Raw genomic sequence first — 19,904 nt, 5'->3', positions numbered from 1 at the left:
AATCTCACCCTTCTGCGTACACCTCTCAAACTCTTACCAAACACAACCACACCCTTAAAGCACATCAGAACGCACAATCCTCACTACACTGCAACAACAAAAGAAATCACACATAGCTACGCACAACAGAACATGACAGCTACCAAACGAAAAGCACACCTTAGCTCAGCTAACAGTGCTAACTGAACTGAAGCTGCCAACAGGACATCACTGCTCTCTTGCACTTTTTCTGTTCGGTCCTACTAACTCACCCCACCCCCTTTCCTTTTCAGATCCACCAGAGCTCCAGGGGACCACTCCTGTGGTGATAGTGTGCAGTACAAATATCCTTTAACATTAACATGGTGAACATCTACCGTGCACAGTTTGTTTGTTTGTTTGTTTATTTATTTATTTATAATGCAAGCCAGACCCGTGGGTATTAGGGCGCAGAAAGCATAAAGATGGTTGTTCAGTTTAGGTTACATTGCTGTAAAAGTATATGTCATTTAGAGTTAAATTACATTACATTACAATACATTGGATTACAATGATGTATGGTATCATACAATTTAAACATATTATGTCAGGAAACATCAAGAACATTTATATACAATAAGTACAGACAGTGGCAGGTGATGTAAGCAGAATATGGTAAAATGTTGTGTTCCTTAATCCAGTGGATGAGGTTGGATCTAAAGCGTAGGTAGGGTAAGTCTTCCCTTAAGTTAGGTGGGAGTGAGTTCCAGTTTTGGGTGGCTTTGAACGGGAAGCTACTTCCACCCGCCTTTATGCGTTTGAATCCGGGCACTAGTAGAAGGTTAGCAGTAGCTGTGCTCGAGGGGCGGTTAGAGGATTGTCTTGAGAATCTGGTAGTGAGGTATTGTGGGGCGGCCTGGTGTAGGCATTTGTGTGTCAGGGAAGCTGTTTTGAGGAAAATGTTGTCTTTTATGGAGAGCCAGTTGATGGACCTTCTAAGGTCGGATTTGTGGGCTTTCTTGGGAATATTTAGGGCTGCTCTCAGGGCATTATTTTGTAAGATCCGGATCTTGTTGGTGATGTATTTGTTACTCCCTACATATAAGGCATTACAATAATCCAGTTTGGATAATACAAGGGCTCTTGCTAAAGTAATGCACTTATTAGTTGAAAGGAAGGGCTTAGCTGCTCTGATTAGCTTGCAGGTATAAGCAGTAGCTGAAGCCATGGAGTTTACTTGTTTTTTGAAGGTGAGAGTAGAATCTAAATAGAATCCAAGAGTTTTGACTTCCTTGGCTACTGTGATGTTGTTATTGTCTATTATGAAATTAGAGTAGGTGTGGCCCAGTTTGTTGAGGTTGGCCGTGGTACCGACAATGAGGACTTCCGTTTTGTCATCATTCAGGCATAGACCATGAGATGCAATCCATGCCTGGATAATGAGGTACACTCTATTCACAAAGGCCAAATCCTTGTTGTAATCTCCCGTCAGCGGGATGAGGATCTGTGTATCATCCGCATAGTTGGTGTAGGTGATACCCAGGCCATCTAGATCATCAAAAAGGGGCTTTGTAAAGATGTTGTACAGAGTAGGCGAAACGCAAGAGCCCTGGGGCACACCACAGGTAATAGGTATCGGGTCGGCAGCTGCGGAGGGTGAGAAAACCTGCATAGTTCGAATTGTCGAGGAAGGATTAAATCCATCCTATGGCTTCTTGTGAGAAGTGAGTGGCAGAATCTAAGTGGTAGCAGAGCGTCTTCTGGTTAACCAGGTCGAACGCCGCTGAGAGGTCAAGTAACAGTAGTAGTGCTGTTTTACCATTGTCTCTAAGGGTGTCTATTTGTGCTTTAAGGTCGATCAGCGCAGTTTCCGTTCCATGTTGAGGTATAAAGCCTGACTGGCGTACTCCTAGAAGCTGGTTGCATTCCAGATATTGTTGGATTTGGAGGTACGCCACCTTGTCTAGAATTTTCAGCAGGAACGAAACTGTAGTAATGGAACGATAGTTGGTGGGTATGGACGGTTCAAGTGTTTGTTTTTTTAGAAGTGGGAGGACCCATGACTGTTTTAGATTGTTAGGAATGGTGCCAGTGGAAAATGAGGCATTTATAAGCTTGGTAATGAAAGGGGAGAGGTCCCCTGCAGCATCTTTTATAATTTGTGCAGACAAGGGTCGCTGTGGCAGCTGGACGGTTTGAGAGTTAAGATTACTTTTTCAACTTCTAAGGTGGATACTTTCTTGAAGTTGAAAAGAGGTGTTGGTAGTGTTGGAGGGGCGGGAGGTGGGAGGTTCAGGGGCAGAGGAGCAGTGATTTTATTGGGATTAGAACCAAGGAGGAGAGATTCTTTTTTATTGTTAATCTTCACCTGGAGGGTCGTTATCTTTTTAGCTAGGGCACTCTGGATGGTAGTGCACCAGTTTTTGTCCTTAAGGCAGGTGTCTAGGGCTTGGATGGGCGTTTCTATTTCTTTGAGAATAGTGAACAGTTCTTTTGTATTTGAGTTGGTTTGGGTGATGCGCAGGTTGTAGGATTCTTGTTTGGCAAGGATTATTTCTTTTTTGTACAGTGAGGCTAGTTTAATGAGGTTATTTTTGTTTGTATCGGACGGATGTAGTCTCCATATTTGTTCGCATTTGCGTTTCTCTAGTCTAATGGCTTTTAGGTGAGGAGAGAACCATGTATTCACATGTTTTTTCTGTTTGTACTTCTAATTATCAAAGGTGCTATTGTGTCTAGAGCAGATAGCATTACTTTATTGTACTCTTCAACCAAGGTGAATGGGTCTGTGAGGGCAGGAAGAGAGTTCAAGGTAGCAAGAATCAATGGAATGAGTTTGTCGGCTGTAATGTTCTTTTTCATTCTAGTGGGAATGACAGGAGCTATGCTGTCAGCATGTCCGGGAGCTGTGGCTTCTAAGGAGAAGGAGATCAGATGGTGGTCGAACCAGGGCAGAGGTTTTATAGAGGTGATAGATGTCTGGCAATTGTGCCCCACTATCCAATTAAGGGTTCTACCTTTGGTGTGGGTGGCGCCAGTTACCTTTTGGGTAAACCCTAATTCCTCGATGGAATCGTTAATCTGCGTAGCGTTAGGATCCGATGGGTCTTTGAAGCCAAGATTGAGGTCTCCTAGGAGAAGGCATGGTGAGGCATTTTAAGGTTATTAGACAGGATATATGTAAGATCTTATTCAAAAGAACCTAGCGGACCCGGCGGTCTGTAAATGAGGTGGATAGATATGGTCTGGGTGTCCGAGATGGTCAGTTTGGCGGTCAGGGATTCACATGAGACTACATATAGTGGAGAGATGAGTCTCAGTGCTAGGCTAGTTTTAGCAACTATGGCAAGGCCGCCGCCTCGGGAGGTGGTGCGGTTTATTCTCCAGAGGGTGTAGTCCTCAGGGATGGCTAACATAATTGCTGAGCCAGCTGCTGAATGAAGCCAGGATTTGGTGATAGCGAGGAGGTCAATTATTTCTGTTAGTCATAGATCGGCTATTTCTGTGGCATGTGTCACCATAGACCGGGCATTTATTAAGGCTCCTCTTATACCGGTCTGTGTGGTCTCCATAGTTAGTGCTAGGGTGTTGTGGTGGTGTCTTGGGTGGGTAGTAGGGTCTCGAGTGAGTCGGCTGTTGAGCTGGAGTGGATGCTGGGTGTTAGTTGTTTTGTGAGAGGGGGTTTTGGTGATAGGCTGTACACCGGCAGATGTTTTGCAGCCTGTTGACAGCTGTTCAGTGCATCTCACCGCTCCCTTCAGTTCCATGCACATTTGGCCCCATTCAATCCAGTCCCTGTGAAGTCTGCCTTCCCTTCCTCTTTCCTGTTGCCTGCTCCCATTTGTGTGGCAGATTCCTTGGCCTCTGTTTCTCATTCCTTTCTCATGTCTGCTTGTCTCTTTCATGCCAGTTGCCTCTGTGCCCTGCCTTACTCTATGACTACTGCCTCTGTGAACAGCTGCCTTCTTCCGGATCTTATCTTCTGTGTAATTGGTGATATTTTTGCATCACGTTGTCCTGGTCTTTACATCATAGGCTCCCCTGCCAGTGTTTATTGCACTGTCCCGCTGCCATGTTAATCAGAGGATGCCATATCGTGGCATTGGGAGTACTTCCAAGGTGATCCTGGGTTTCCAACCTCTGAGTGGTCTCTTTTTGGGAGTCCTTTCAGTGTCATTCTGAATGTGGCTGGATCAGAGTGTTCACAATGTCCCATCACCATGAGAAAGGGTAAGTGTTACCTGGCCCTTCACTGCATGGCACTCTGTCGGGCAGGCAGTGTAGGTGATGTGGGTGGGTAAGGTGTCACAGTGTGGGGTGTTCATAGTACATTGGCGTGAGGTGGGCGGATCTGGCTGCATGGGGGTAGGGACACATGGTGATAGGTGGCTGGCGATTTCTTGTTCGCATTTGTTGCATGGCACTCAGGGGGAGACATAGTGCTGTGTAATTGGGTTCATGGATGTGTTGCCTGCCCTGACTTTGTGTTGTTTTTCCTCTACAGAGGCATTCTGCAGGGGAAGATGTTTGCTGTGATTGATGGGGACATTGCTGTTGTATGCATGTACGGAACACGGCATCAGAGTTGGGTGATTTCCAGGCCTACAGAGGGGGACATCCATGGATTCCAGGCTCCGGATGGTGCAGGCTCACATGGGATAAGGTATGAGGTGAGATGTGCATCTTTCTTGCAGTGCACATGCATTTTTCTAAATCTGCATGACGATCTTGATGTAACTGTGTATTGTGAGCTTATTTGTCGGGGAATGGGTTGGCCACTCGACTTGTATATTGTTGTGAAACACAAATAGGGGGTCCATGGCAGTCTTCACATGTCTTTGTTTATCATTTCCATTTTGTACTATGCCTTCCTACTTGTGGTTTCATGTATGTAGTTTGGTGTCTACGTGCAGAATAGTTGTTGGTGTCCATGTGATGGTGGTCGGGGGCATTCCTGCTTGTGCTGTGTGCTTTTGGATGTACTACATGAACCCTGTTGTTTCCAGTTGCTATGACTGTGTTGGTGATTTGTGCACATTAACACAGATTAAGGGTGTATCGACCACTTTTGCTCCCTTACAGATTGGCAAATACTCACTGGAAATTAAAATATGGAGTACACAGTATGAAAAAGACAAGTGGAATCTTGTGCCCCTGCTTTCACACTCACAGCGACATGGATAGGTTTGGCCCAGTAATGCACGAAGTACCACAGGAAGACAATAGTATTTTGACTGCATGATTGGAAGAAGTATACATGTAGCTTCTGATGGACATGAATAACTAGGTGCTAAGAAATGAATGTTACCAAGTGAATGCAGTTTTTCAGTAACAACATATTTTTACTTGCTTATTAATTTCTCTCATTTGAGAATTGGATTTACATTTTGAATGACTCCGAAATAATTTTACTGCAAACTTTTAAAAATAGGGGGTACAATACTCCCACTTACAAATCTTATCTGGGGCACTGTTTGTGCATACTGTTTTATGTGTAATGGACCCACACAATTTGACTCTCCCAGACACACATTCTCAGGGTGTTGTTATGGGCACGGAGGATAGGCCCAATTCAACATTGAATGGTACATTAGATGTGGGCTTGCTGTGTGTGCTCCTCAGAGGCAAGTTTTTATGTGAAGTATTCTTGCAACAGCTAGGTGCATGCAGCCTCGCCACATGCCATTTGGCCAACCAAGGGCAAGGGTGGTGCCTGTGAGTGCGGTTGGTGTCCCCCCTGCATTTCCAATGGTATGCCATGCATGTGGCGACATTGTACCATACACATGCTGCCACTAGGATTTTACATACTATTGGGGGTGCATATAGCAATACCCCACCAGAGTGGTCAAGGGAGCGGAGCCGTGACTATGGCCCTAGTGGCAACATGTGCTGTATTGTATCTCACCTCAGCTGGTGTTGTAGGATTCCGGACTGATGTTATCATGAATGGTGAGAGTGGGTAGGCACTGTCCCCTGAAAATGTGTACATGGTTATTATTGCCAGGGTCGGTTGTTCAGTGTGTCACGTGCATGCATGTGCGTAACAGTTCATACTCACTGATGAGCCATGCGAAAACCATGTTTTCCAGCCACCAGGGCTCGGTGCAGTGGTAACTGCTGGAAGATGTAGTAATCCAGTGTGCTGCCTGGAGATATGGCATACACTTGCATGATAATTGCATTAGCATCACACACTACCTACACGTTAACAGAGTGCCAGTGCTTTAGATTCCCACCAACTATTGCAGTGGTTCGCTGGAAGGAACCAGTTGCAAAGAAATTCAGTGCAGTCAACACTTTTTCTAGGGGGGGTAAGAGCCTGGGAGCAGTAAGATGATGCTAAGTCATTTTCCCACTCACTGACATTGTCTAGGATTACATGGGGGTAATCTGTACCCAGCATATACCTGGGCATCCTCCTCCTCCAACCGTGCCAGTGCACGATAGCTCCTGCTATTGCTGGGTTCATCATGGCTGTAGACGTTAGTTTAGTGTGCATCAGGGGAGTTGCTAGGGGGTGGCTAAGGGAGCTATAGCCCCTGATCTTTTGGTTGTAGCCCCGGATAGAATCTCAGGAGCTAAAGCCAAAAGACTAGCTAGTCCCAAATCCCGACAGTTCCAACATCTTCTTAGCCCCGGGTCTTTTCCAGACCTAGCAACTCCCCTGGTGTGCATTGCCAGCTTTATATGCATTGGATCCTATGCGCATTGAAGTTTACTCCTGCTATCATGTGGTGGATTGATCACAGGGTTTACGTGTGTACCTTTTCCCGACACAAGGTTGCGCATTGTAATCCATGAATACGTTTGGGTTTACGTGGGAATGGGTGTGCATTTGCTCATCCGTGGATCGTCCATCGACATGCCCACATATAGCCTTGTTCTTCCTCATTCTGCATGTTCCGCCCCCTATTTGGGTCTCTGCGTAGGCCCGGACCACAGTCTGCTAGGAGTCTCGCACAAGGTGCTCAACCGCTCGCCGAGACTTTCCGAGCCTGCGTAAACTCCCTGCAAGTCCTGAAAAAGTCCTGCATAGTTGATTCCATGAATCGACAAACAGGGTTTTGCGCGCAGGATGGCACGCAAAGTCCTGATTTTCCCACAATACATTCCATGAATCAGGGCCATAATCGGTAGCAATAAGCACAAGAGCAGAGAAGACAGTTTTATGAGACCCGAGAGCCATAAAGGCCCGCTTAAAGGTCGTTATAACAGAGATAAAAACACATTTTATTTCAAAATGACGAAAATGATATCTCGTCTACAAAAACAACGACGACTCTTTTTTAAACTGTTTTGCCGTACTAAACAAAATGTACAATCACCGACAATTCATCAGCTCTCTTTTATTCATATCTTTGCTACCTTGGCAGTGAGTGCCGCCTAGTGGACATTGGTAGAGTTGCAATATAGTTTTAAAAAAAGGTGCTGTGCTTGGTAAATTCGTTTCGGTAACAGAACCTAAATTATAACCTTACTTACTACCTAGCATATTACCATTCTAATCCAGCCTCTCCCGGTTATAATGACTATATCCTTAACTTTTTTGACGATATTTAATCTGTGCCCTATTATTAAAACAAGCCCAATGAAAAGACAAGTGAGCAGAAAGAGAAGAGGGGGGCTTTAAGCCTCACCTGCTGTCAGGCATGCTGGGGAAAGAGACACCTAGAATTCTGTACAAACGAGCCCCAAACAGGAAAGAGGGGGGTAATAATTATAACAGGGTTTTGTTTTTTTACACTGGCACTAGTATTAACAAAGCAATAAAATAATGCTAACAAATGAAGGGAGGAAGCACGCACTAACAATTCTCTTAAGTTTAAGGTTCAAATGATGTGTGCATCTTGAAACACTTGTGTATAGGCGCGTTATAAATGCCATATCATATCATATCACTAGGAAGAGCAGGGGGTCCTCGAGTAAAGAGGGCAGAAACACGTTCCAAGTGAATGCAACTATTTTAGTTATACACATGCTTCAAGTTTTCACATGCTTTAGAAAAAACGTTTTCTTTTGAAGTCTAAAGACACAAAAGAGTGAAGCAACAAATATGTTCATTAAATTCAGTCATCAAAAAATGACGAAAGAAATGGGGCCAGCGACTAAATTGGTGAGCTTGGAACCAGAATATCTGGGTTTTAGGCTAGGCTTTCAATTAATCAAAGATTGGTATCCTGTTTGCAGGTGCACACCTCTCATCTCACACGCTTTTGGCGGGTGTCACCCACTATGTCATCTGTTCACTCACCTTCCAAACCGCTTCTACGCCCATAAACTTCAATAGGCTCTCACACAACAAAAACAAAATGGTCTCTTACCACCCATACTGTGGAGACTAAGGGTTGGGAGCTATGTGAGCAGCCAGCCTTCCCTTGGATAGCCGTCCCACGGGGCACACCTGATGGGAATGCCACTTTTCCCCTAGAGGTCCCAGCCATGCCAGTACCAAAATGACGCCATGTTTGCTGCTCTGTCCTCAGCCCTCGCCTCCTCTGGCACATGTAAACCTTGTTGAACTGGCTCACATACCCTGCCAGAGCCCGCTGCCTCTCAACAACCTCCTCAGACCCGATACGACGCCGGCACCAGGCACCTGCCTGGTTTCACACCTAGTTGTCGCGCCTATTCGGCCTGCATCCTTCCCCAGCGCACCGACTCATCCACTCTTTGCCTCAGCACACCTAATTCGTTAGGCTGAGTAGTGTGGGCTCGCTTTGCTCCTCTTACCAGATCCCTACCTAAATAATAAATCACAGACCAATTATGCTTATGGAAAAGTTGTAGGCCGTAGGCATTTTATTTTCTTACAGAAAATACAAAACAACAAAAATCAATACACTGCCATATGCTTTTGGGCACCTTGTGTCCAGTCCCGAAGTTGCCCAAGGCTCCTCCCGAGTCCTTGTTATCCCTGGGCCTTCGTTCCTGGGCACATGCCGCCTACGACATGCTTTGGACCGTGTACCAAAAGAGTACTCGGCGTTCCCACTTCTGCCTGCTCCTTCTTTCTGGACCGTGTACCGAAAGAGTACATGGCGTTCCGGCTCCTGCCTGCTCCCTTCTTCTTCCGTTATTCTTGTAGGGTGGGTTGGGTGGCAAACGTTTTTCCTTCCCCTTATCCAGGCACTAAGAGCCTACCCGAGAGAGGTGAGCTCTTTAACTGGTTTGTGCCGCCTCTCCTTTTGCTGGCTTACTTATACACCCCAGGCCTTTTGTTCCTTCTTGGGGGCCGGGTTTCCTCCCTGGACCCTTGCTGTTATATTTCGCACCTTCCAGAGGAGCTGCTTCCTGCCCTTTCCTGGGCTTTTGTTTCTTGTGGCGCCGTTCGGACGCCCCTCCCTACGCTTTCGTGCCGTTTCCCCCCACCCCGCGCCTAAACTCCCAGGCCCTCCATCGTCCCGCATTTCATGCGGCCCGGGGCCTGGGGCATAGGCTGAGTAGTGTGGGCTCGCTTTGCTCCTCTTACCAGATCCCTACCTAAATAATAAATCACAGACCAATTATGTTTATGGAAAAGTTGTAGGCCAAAGGCATTTTATTTTCTTACAGAAAATACAAAACAACAAAAATCCATACACTGCCATATGCTTTTGGGCACCTTGTGTCCAGTCCCGACGTTGCCCAAGGCTCCTCCTGAGTCCTTGTTATCCCTGGGCCTTCGTTCCTGGGCACATGCCACCACACCTGAGCGGGTGTTATTCGCGCCCGTTCAGGTCCCCCCCAAAAGCACCCTACCTACAACCCCGTTCCTGGAGTGCCCTAAAAATGTTGTCGGAAAAAAAACCCATCCCCTTCCTTGATAGGTGTACCCCATCCTGGTGAAACATGTCCAGATTGTTCTGGTGTAGTCCATGTTTTATGAAGTGTAGCCCTGTGCTCTTACAGTACTTTTCTACTGATTTACTTAGTTTCTTTCTGGCTATTTCGATTGCGTTCCTCCTCTGTGCCCCATACCAGACCCTTCTTGGTATTATTTCTGACATGAAAATCTCGGTTTCCACCAACTGCGGGCTATGCTATGCAGCGACTCGCAAATGTTCCTCTGTAATTTACCCCTATTTGTGCTCACCAGGTCGTTCCCTCCGAGGTGTATAACCAGGTACTCGGACGGGGGGGGGGTCCCTGAAACCTATCAGGTCCGACAGCCTGTCGTGAATGTCCTCCCAGTGCATCCCCGGGAGGACCCACCAGAATGTAATTGTGTTTTTGAAATGTAGTCCTTGCTACACTTCTTCCAGCCACCTGCCTGCCCGGTTCACGAAAGAGTGCCCCACTATCCATGCCGATTTGTAGGGTCCAGCCTCTATGGAAACGGGGGAGATAAGTGTTTAAATCAGTTCCTCCCTTATGTATTTTTTAAAACATTGCGACTTCCATCCCCCAATTCTTTTCACTCCCTTTGCTCCCAGGCTCCTCGCCCATGCAGAGGTTGCCACCCCTATCCTGAATGAGTGTGTTCCAAATTCAGCTGGATCCCATCTTGCTTTTGCCACCGCCTGTTTCAATACCGCCTGAAACTGGTACCTGCTGAGTGCGCGGCCGTCCCTATGTATTAATAGCTGCCCGTCGACCTCTGGTCGGAGATCTAGGAATTCTTGAGTGATGCATCTGGGACAGAGGTCCTTCTCTCTGATGCAATTGAGGTCTATTCCTCTCCCCTTCCGCGTTTGGTCTGTTTTAGATTTCTTTAGCATTATAGACATCCCCTTGTTTCCCATACTAATATCCCGCCTTGCCAGGCCGTCTCCTGCCACTGTATTACTGGCTACCAGTTCCCCTACCCTGAAAGCCCCGTTATATGCCAGCGCAAATGCTGCCCTGAACAGCGCGGTTTCGTACGTGCTGCTGCATGTATCTCGTAACACTTTTAACAGAATTATCGACTTCCCAAAGTTCACCGGCCTTCTGTTATCTGGTTTCTTCCCCTCTAATTTAGCCCATCCTCTCATAGCATATTTTATTCTAGCGCTGTCGGTGGGTCCGGTATGCCCGCCACTTGTGTGGTATATGCCACCGCCGCTAGGTGCACCGCCGCCCAGCTTTTCTTTTTCCCTTTGGCAAATGCCCCTTCGAGAAATTCACAAATTTTTTCAGTTGACATTTTTTCCACCTCTTTTACACCTGTTTCCACCAACACATCTTTTACATGCTTTTCGTACTGCTTACCCGTTTTGTACGTTAGGGCGTTCCTGGTCAGTTTGTCAATGACCCGTTCCGTTCTCCGTTCTTCTCCCACTTCTTCAGAGTCGACCTTGTAACCAACCGTGCTTTCCTTTCCAGTGCCTCCAACGGGACCCATGCCTTCCGCGACGTGGGCGTTCTTTCCTTGTCGGCATCCGGTCTCAGCTCCCTGAATTTCTCCCACTGAAAGCGAGAGATTGCATCAGCCACCACGTTTGCTTCCCCAGCGATGTGCCTCGCCCTTATGCATCTATTCATTTTTAGGCTTTCCAGCGTGATTGCCCGCATTAATTCCAACACTATTATGCATGACGCACTTCCTTTATTTAACACGTGCACCACCGCATGTTATCCGACCATACTACCAACTCTTTGTTTCCTAGCTCTTCCCCCCATGCGCATAACGCAACCCATATTGGGAAGACCTCCAGCAGCGTTATGTTTTTTGTCCATTCCGCCACCTGCCATGTTTTTGGCCACTTGCCTGCACACCACTGTTTCCCCAGTATTTCGCCAAAACCAAGGCCACCTGCTGCATCGGTGAACAACACCCTTTTCCCTTCCTCATTTACCGGTGAGCGCCATATCACCGACCCATTGAAGTACTTCAGAAATTCTGCCTACACTTCCAGATCTCTCTTGATTCCACCCCATAGCCTGACTCTGTGGTGCCCCATTGTAGCCCCTCTTGTTTTCAGCTCAATGCTTCTCCGGAACACCCTCCCCTGTGGTATGACTCTTCCTGCGAAGTTCAGCTTTCCTGCCAGCGCTTGCAATTCTCTCACTGTCACTTTGTTTCTTCCTTGTAGTTCCTTTATTGTCTTCAGCAGATCTGTCACCTTGTCATCCGGGATCCGGCACACTCCCCTGCTTGAGTCAATTTCTATTCCTAGGAATTGGATAATCTGCGTTGGGCCCATCATTTTCTCCCCCGCCAGTGGAAGACCCCACTCGCTTGTTATTTCCACAAATTTATCCAAGGTTGCCTTGCATAGCTTTGAACCTTTGGGCCCTACGAATAAAAAGTCGTCCAGCTAATGTACCATCATGGCCTCCCTCATCTCTTCTGTGACTGCCCACTGCAAAAATGAACTTACCCTCTCAAAATATGCACATGAGATGGCGCACCCCATCGGGAGACATTTGTCGATGAAGTATTCCCCCTCCCAATGCATACACAACCATCTTTGAGATCTGCTGTTGACTGGCAACAGCCGGAATGCAGATTTAATGTCTGCTTTCGCCATCCATGCCCCTTTTCCTGCTTTCCTGACCAGTTTTACTGCCTCCTCGAAGTCTGAATATGATACTGTTGCATCGCTCTGGGCGATGCCGTCGTTCACCGAGGCCCCCGGGGGGTAGGATAGGTGGTGTATCAGACTGTATTCCCCTTCATCCTTTTTCGGCACCAGTCCCAGTGGAGAGCATATACATTCTTCAAATGGTAAGGCTGTAAAGGGGCCCTCTACCCTACCCAGTTCTACCTCTTTTCGGATTTTACTGGTCACTATAGCTCTGTTCTCGGTTGCAGACTTCAGGTTTCTAGGAATGTCCTGCACTCCCTGCCCGGTAAACGGGATGTTATAACCTTCTCTAAAGCCTTGCCTGATCTCATCTGCTGTTTTTTGGTATGGGTATTACTGGAGCCACACTCCCATCCTCTCAATTTTTACTGGCGTGGCCCCCTTCCCGCCCCCGTTCTTATTTTCGCGTCTCATCGCTTCTGCCGCTTGGAGCTGCGGCCCTTGTGCACTTGGAGTTGCTGTGGTGACCCTTACATCTCTCGCACTTGTGGCTGAACTTGCACTTCCATCCCCAGCTACACGGTACTCCCTTCTCAAAATTCCGACATTGTCCTGGTTCCGCCCGTGTTGCCCCATGCTCCCGCTGCCCCCCACTTGCGTTGTTGGGGGCAGGCTGCTCTGCCACCCTCTCTGTGACGCATAATTCCTGCTCCGAAAATGTTGGTCTCTATTTCTGTCATAGCTGAATTCATATCTTCTATTATTGTATCTATAATCAGCTTTGTAATCATTCTGCCAATATTGCCTTCTCTGCTGCCCTCCTGCGCTTCGCTCCTTGGAATCCCATTTCTCCTTCAGCACATTAAATATGTAGAGATTAAAATTTTCCTCATCCCGTCCCATATCCGGAAAGCAGTCCATCTCCTTTCTGAACTGGTGATCGTACTCCAGCCATGCGTCTCTCCCAAACGCCGCGTGTACCTTCAGCACCCTCTGCTGATACGCCACTAATGCTACCCCGTCTTCTGGGAATTTCTGTAATATAATTGTAGACATTATGGTGAAGGCCGTCATCCAGTTGTCAAAATTCCTTACTACTGGCCCCTTTTTCAGTAAGCTTTTCTCGTCCTCCTTAATGTCCTCTAGTGCCACATTCATCCCCCTCTTTTGACAATCTAACAATGTGAAAATATCGATCAATTCCTTCCTCCATATTTTCTCCTTTACTTTGCCATTTATATACCAAGCCATTGCCTTCATTGACCTGCCCTGGGCATCTTTACCCATGGTTGGTCTGCTATATTTCGCCATGAGTGGTCCCCCAACTTCCGCCGCTGCCACTGGCGGTACTACCCTCGGCGGTGGGTCCCCTGCCACTGGTGCTGCTGGTGTCCCCGTTGGCACCACCGGTTGTGGGTTGGGTCCTTGCGGTGCTCCCCCTGTGTTTGGCCCTACTGGTGCACCTTGTGGCGCCGGGACTATTGGTGCCCCTTGTGGCGCCGGGACTACTGGTGCCCCTTGTGGCGCCGGGACCGGGGTTTCCCTGGGTTCTGCTCCTGCCCCCCATGCCCCTCTCTGTTTCTCCCTGCTCACCACACCTCTCTATTTTACCCAAGCCCTTAAATGATCCCTTTCTTCGTCATCACTGCTTTCTTCAGTTGAAGAACTCCCCTGCCGCTCCTCCCTGGATCCCTTATCACGTCTGCTCTTCTTGCCATTGGTTCTGGGTGACTTACCCGAAACCGTGACGCAATTTTTTAACATTTTTACAATTTTATTCCCCACATTATTATTCACAGTACCTTTGTTTTTATCTTTTCTTTTCTTCCTCTTGGTAGGTGCCTCTGTCTGTTCCTCCGCTCTCTTTGACTCCTCTCTCCCCCCCTTCTGTCCTTGCGGTAACTCGACTTCTCCTTCGCTGCTGCTGGGCTCTATGAACAGCAAGGGTGACATTGCCTTCGCCCTTTGTTCCTTCTGCATTATCTCCAGCACCCGTTGTGCCCCATATTCTTTCTCTGCCTTCCTTGCCCATTCTGAGAATTCTTGAGCCCTTTTTGCTCTTCCTTCCGCCATCCTTCTCGTCTGAATTCTGTCAGCCACGCCTTCCCGCTCCTTCACACCGTGCGTCCTCTGCCTTCTCCTGCTCTTCTACTACCGATCTTTCTCGCCTGTCTCGCCTGTCCACGACGAACGTGCTCTGTTCGCTTGCTGCTGGTACTTCTGCGTCGCTCCTGCTCCGGCACGGCTGGGCGAACTCGTAGCCACTGTGTTTAGACCGAATTAAGAGGATGTGGAAAATGCGCGAGCCCGCAAGAGCAAACGTTTTTCCTTCCCCTTATCCAGGCACTAAGAGCCTACCCGAGAGAGGTGAGCTCTTTACCTGGTTTGTGGCGCCTCTCCTTTTCCTGGCTTACTTACACACCCCCAGCCTTTTGTTCCTTCTTGGGGGCTGGGTTTCCCCCCTGGCCCCTTGCTGTTATATTTTGCACCTTCCCCAGGTGCTGCTTCCTACCCTTTCCTGGGCTTTTGTTTCTTGTGGCGCCATTCGGACGCCCCTACCTACGCTTTCGCGCCGTTTCCCCCCACCCCGCGCCTAAACTCCCAGGCAACCCTGGTGTTAGGGTGTCAGGAGGACACTGCTGTAATGTGCCTGATTAACCATGCGCGTAGCCAATTCTTTAAATGGGATAAGAAGGTGCTGGGGGCTTGCCAGTGACTTAACACAACCATTGACCTCTGATGACATCACATGAAGTGATGTCATTTGCCCACGCCCCCAAGTGACAGCACAGTAAGTGATGGCACTTGACCTTTCATTCCTTGACAAAACGGGAAGTGGCATCACATATCATTGTTCCTAAGTGCACTAATACAAATATGGTTATCATATCACTGTTATTTACATTTCATACAGCAATGGATCACCACCAAATGTAGTGTTAATAGATCACCACCAAAGGATTGTGAATGTAAGCATTTGCACAAGTGGCTTTCCTGCAGTTATGCTCCTCTCGAGGTTCCGGACAAGGCAATACAAGCTGCTCCTGCTTGGTGTTGGTGTGCTATGGCCATCCTGCTCCCAGTCCTGTGCCACAGGATGCAGAAATCTGGCATAGAAGAAAATGGCAAGGCCTAGTCGGGGTGCACAATTACACTTAAACTAATGCAGAACATATTAAGGTCAAGTTTGTAGAGGCAATATAATCAAATTTGAAATCAAAAGTTCATACACAAACTGAAAGGGAATACATACATGGCTCATCATCAGGCAGACAAGAGGCTGATATGACGACATTGTACTCCTCCTATACGCTGCAGACCTTCTATGTTATTAACCATAGATGTCTGAGCTATACGGTCAGTGGCATATATGGTTGAGTAGACCTTGCTAGGATTCAAGTCAATGAGGGGCAGAACACACATAGACCCTAGCAGTGAGCACTTGACTCACTGAACTATCTTACCAGCTATCTATACTTAAATGTGCATACCACAGCATTTGGTAATGTATTGGTTATGGCGGTTACATTTCTTATTAACATTACACTTATGATTACAGTGTTAGAAGCAACAGGGATATGTCATGACACTTTTTTTAATTTTAATAATTTTTATTGTTTAAGATAATAATGATAATACAAGTGTTCGCAAGTTTCAGACATCAAGTGGAGCTTATCACAAGTGGTTAAAAAAGGTTAACAAAATTAACTTGTAAAGAATTTAATTACACCTTAAATATTCATTAAACAATTTAGTTAATGTACCAAGATGATGGAACACAGTTTATAGAAGCAATATATAATGAATGCAAATTGATATTTCAAATCTGCAAGGAACTAATTAGGGGGAATTAGGAAAGAAAAATTGGGAGACATACTGGTAGACAGACAGAGAACATACTAGAAACAGATGGGAAGAAGGAAGGGGGAAGAGGGATTTAATGTGTTATTTGATCACATTGATATTGCAACTGTAATAATAATATATGACAGGCTTATGCTTAAGATTAAAAACAGATAACTAATAGATTGAATATCAGTATGTAGGTTCAGGTACCATGCACAGTTACATTGAAACAATTGAGATAGCGAACAAAGAGAAAACATTTAGCATTGTATTTAGGGATTGTATTCAAATTACTAGCCATACACAATTCCATTCTATGAATGTGACAGATAGAGTTCCACCATCCTCTGGTAGAGAGAGAACGGAAGTCTTTCCAGTTAGCTGTTATACATGTCAAAGCTATGCAAATGAATAAATCATAGAGTTTGGCTGAGTCAGGGGGGATGTTTGTTGTTAAGGCCAAACTTCCTTAAAATATATTTAAAAAGAATAACGGAATACTGACAGAGAAAATAAGCTTGATGAACTTCCAAATGTCTTGCCAAAACCTGAAAGTAAAGAAAATATGCATATATGAAGCAGGAGTCAGACCCTGTGACCAGCATTTAGCATCATGATTAGGTATGGCCTTTGCTAGCTTATCAGGAGTGATAAATGCTCTATAAATAAAGAAAGAATAATGTTGTGTTATATTTGCTGAGACAGATATATTTTTGATTTTAGAGAACAAACAGAACCAAATATGATCATTGAATGTGCATCCTAAATCATATTCCCATTCAAGACGAATAGAGCAAACTTCAAATGTTGTGGTGAGCATATTATAAAATGTTGAGGCTCTTACATCATTGATCATGGTAAGTTGTAGTAGTCTGAAGGCGTCTGGAGACAGAATCTCATTAGAGAAGTTATTAAGTGCATCTAGGCAGGAATAAATTAACTTGTTGTAGTACTGAAAGTCTGCTTTGGGAATGGTAAATTTTGATGATATTTGCTGAAAAGAGAGAATGGAAGGACCATAAATACATTGTTGAATAAATCTAATTCCTTTTTTTATCCATGATCTGCGATTCAAGGCCTTGTTATTAATCACAATAAAGGGGAGAGGCACTTATTGGGAGTTTTGATATGAGGGAAGAGAAAGGCTTGTAAGGCTGAGACGGGTGATTTATTGGGGTCCGAGACATTCATAGATATATGTTTAAATCTGTAAATGAGGTCTGTGACATTGTAAGGGTAATCAAAGTGTTTTTCGAACGTGCACCATGTGGGGGTATCTCAGATTTCAGGATCTGCAAACCAGTGGCGGGATTGTTTTAGGAGAAATGCAGAGTGGCATAGCTTGAAGTCTGGAAATCTAACCCCACGCATTTCATAAGGTGCTTTCAGTTTAGATAAGGCAATTCTCTTGCTTTTTCTTACGCCCCGTAGAAAGTTTAGTAGAATAGAATATATAGATTTGAAAAGGGAAAGAGATAGGGGAACAGATAGAAGCTGTAGGTAGTATAGTACAATAGGGCAAAGCATCATTTTAATTGTATCTAGACGTCCTCACCAGGAGAGGTAAAGGGGGGAACATTTGGATGTTAGATCTTTAAGGGTGTTTAATAAAATCTTAGTGTTGAGTTTGATAGTGTCTTGGATTGTGGGGGCAAATCGAATGCCTAAGTATTTAATAGTGCCACCACACCATTTAAGACCAAAGGTGTCAATATCATGTTTATAGCAATCAGCGTTTAGGGGCATAATTTCTGATTTCTCTCTATTCAATTTGTATCCTGATACTTGACCAAAGAGGGATAGAGCATTAAGTAGATTTGATAGGTGAAGTTTGGGATTCTTGTTAAGAATAAGGATATAATCTGCATATGCCACTATTTTATGAGGCACCTGCAGGAATACCTGGGATATTTTTGCTGGATCCTATTAGTTCCAGTAATGGTTCAAGTGAAAGAATATATAGTATTAGTGCAAAGGGGCATCCCTACCGAGTTCCTCTTAGTAGAGGAAAGGAGGAGGATGTTTGGCCATTTAAATAGATAGAGGATTTGGGGGATGAGTAGAGAAGTTTGACCAGGTAGATACAATAGTCGCCACATCCGTGCCAGTGTAGGGCTTGAAACATAAAGTTCCAATTAACACGGTCAAACGCTTTTTCCGCATCTAATGCTATAGCTGCGTAGCCTTGTTTATATTTTTTATCTTTAGCGGCTAAGTTAATGGCCTTAAGTAATAGCCTAGCATTTGAGGATATGTTGCATCCTTTCACATAGCCAGTTTGGTCTGATTTAACCAGAGCAGGAAGTGAGGATTCAATTCTATTGGCTAGTATCTTTGCGAACATTTTACTTTCAATGTTAATGAGGGAAATGGGACAGTAATTACTAGGAATTGTAGGGTCTTTATTTTGTTTAGGGAATATAATGAGTAGTGCTTCTGAAAATGAACCAGATGATGATTTTTGAGATATAAAGTATGAGGATCGTGTTTTAAGTTTTGGGGCTAGAAATTTAGAAAGGTTAATATAGAATTCAGTGGATAATCCATCAGGACCTGGTGCTTTCCCTTTGCCCAAGCCGTTAATAGCTTTAATAATCTCTGGGTGGCCCTCTCCCCCCTCACCCCAAATGGAGGTGGGGTGTACCTCACGCAGCAGTTTGGAGGAGGCCCAGGGAGGCCTGCATGAGGTGTGTCCCCCAGCCATTGGGGGTGGGGCAGGGGGGCACCCCAAAAGGTGGGGCAGGACCCCCAATAGATGGGGCAGTAGGGTTTGGGCATCCTGGGGGCAGATAGCCACACTAATGGGCCCATCTGCACCAAGGAAAGTTGGGTAAACAAAAAAAAATATACAAAATCACAGGCTGCTTTTTAGGGGGGGCTGAGGGCCACCCTAAATTGGCAGCGCATGATGTACCGCAACGGGGGGTGGCCCTCAACCCCTCCACCCCAAATGGAGGGCCCCACCTCATGCAACCCTCCCTGGGGGCAGATAGGGGGGGCCCCACCTCATGCATCCCTCCCTGGGGTCAGATGCCCCTTCCTAGGAACAGATATCTGCCCCCAGGGAGGGTTGCATGAGGTGGGGCCCTCTATTTGGGGTGGGGGGGGTTGAGAGCCAACCCCCGTTGCGGTACATCATGCGCTGCCAATTTAGGGTGGCCCTCAGCCCCCCCTAAAAAGCAGCCTGTGAATTTGCATTTATTTTGTTTTTTGTTTACCCAACTTTGCTTGGTGCAGATGGCCACATTAGTGTGGCTATCTGCCCCCAGGGTGCCCAAACCCTACTGCCCCATCTATTGGGGGTCCTGCCCCACCTTTTGGGGTGGCCCTCTCCCCCCTCACCCCAAATGGAGGTGGGGTGTACCTCACGCAGCCGTTTGGAGGAGGCCCAGGGAGGCCTGCATGAGGTGTGTCCCCCAGCCATTGGGGGTGGGGTGGGGGGGCACCCCAAAAGGTGGGGCAGGACCCCCAATAGATGGGGCAGTAAGGTTTGGGCACTCCGGCGCCAGATTGGCACACCAATGTGCCCCTGTGCACAAAGGGGAGTTGGGTTACCAAAGGAAAAAAGTGAAATTGTTGGAAGGTTTTTTAGGGGGGGCGGTGGGGCACCCCAAAGGGTTGGGAAAGTTTCTAAAGGAATGGGGCGTTAACCCCCTCCTGCCCACAATG

The sequence above is a fragment of the Ambystoma mexicanum genome, chromosome 6p (assembly GCF_040938575.1).
Source record: "Ambystoma mexicanum isolate Mex_15411 chromosome 6p, UKY_AmexF1_1, whole genome shotgun sequence".
Lineage (NCBI taxonomy): Eukaryota > Metazoa > Chordata > Amphibia > Caudata > Ambystomatidae > Ambystoma > Ambystoma mexicanum.
This window is presented reverse-complemented; position numbering follows the sequence as displayed.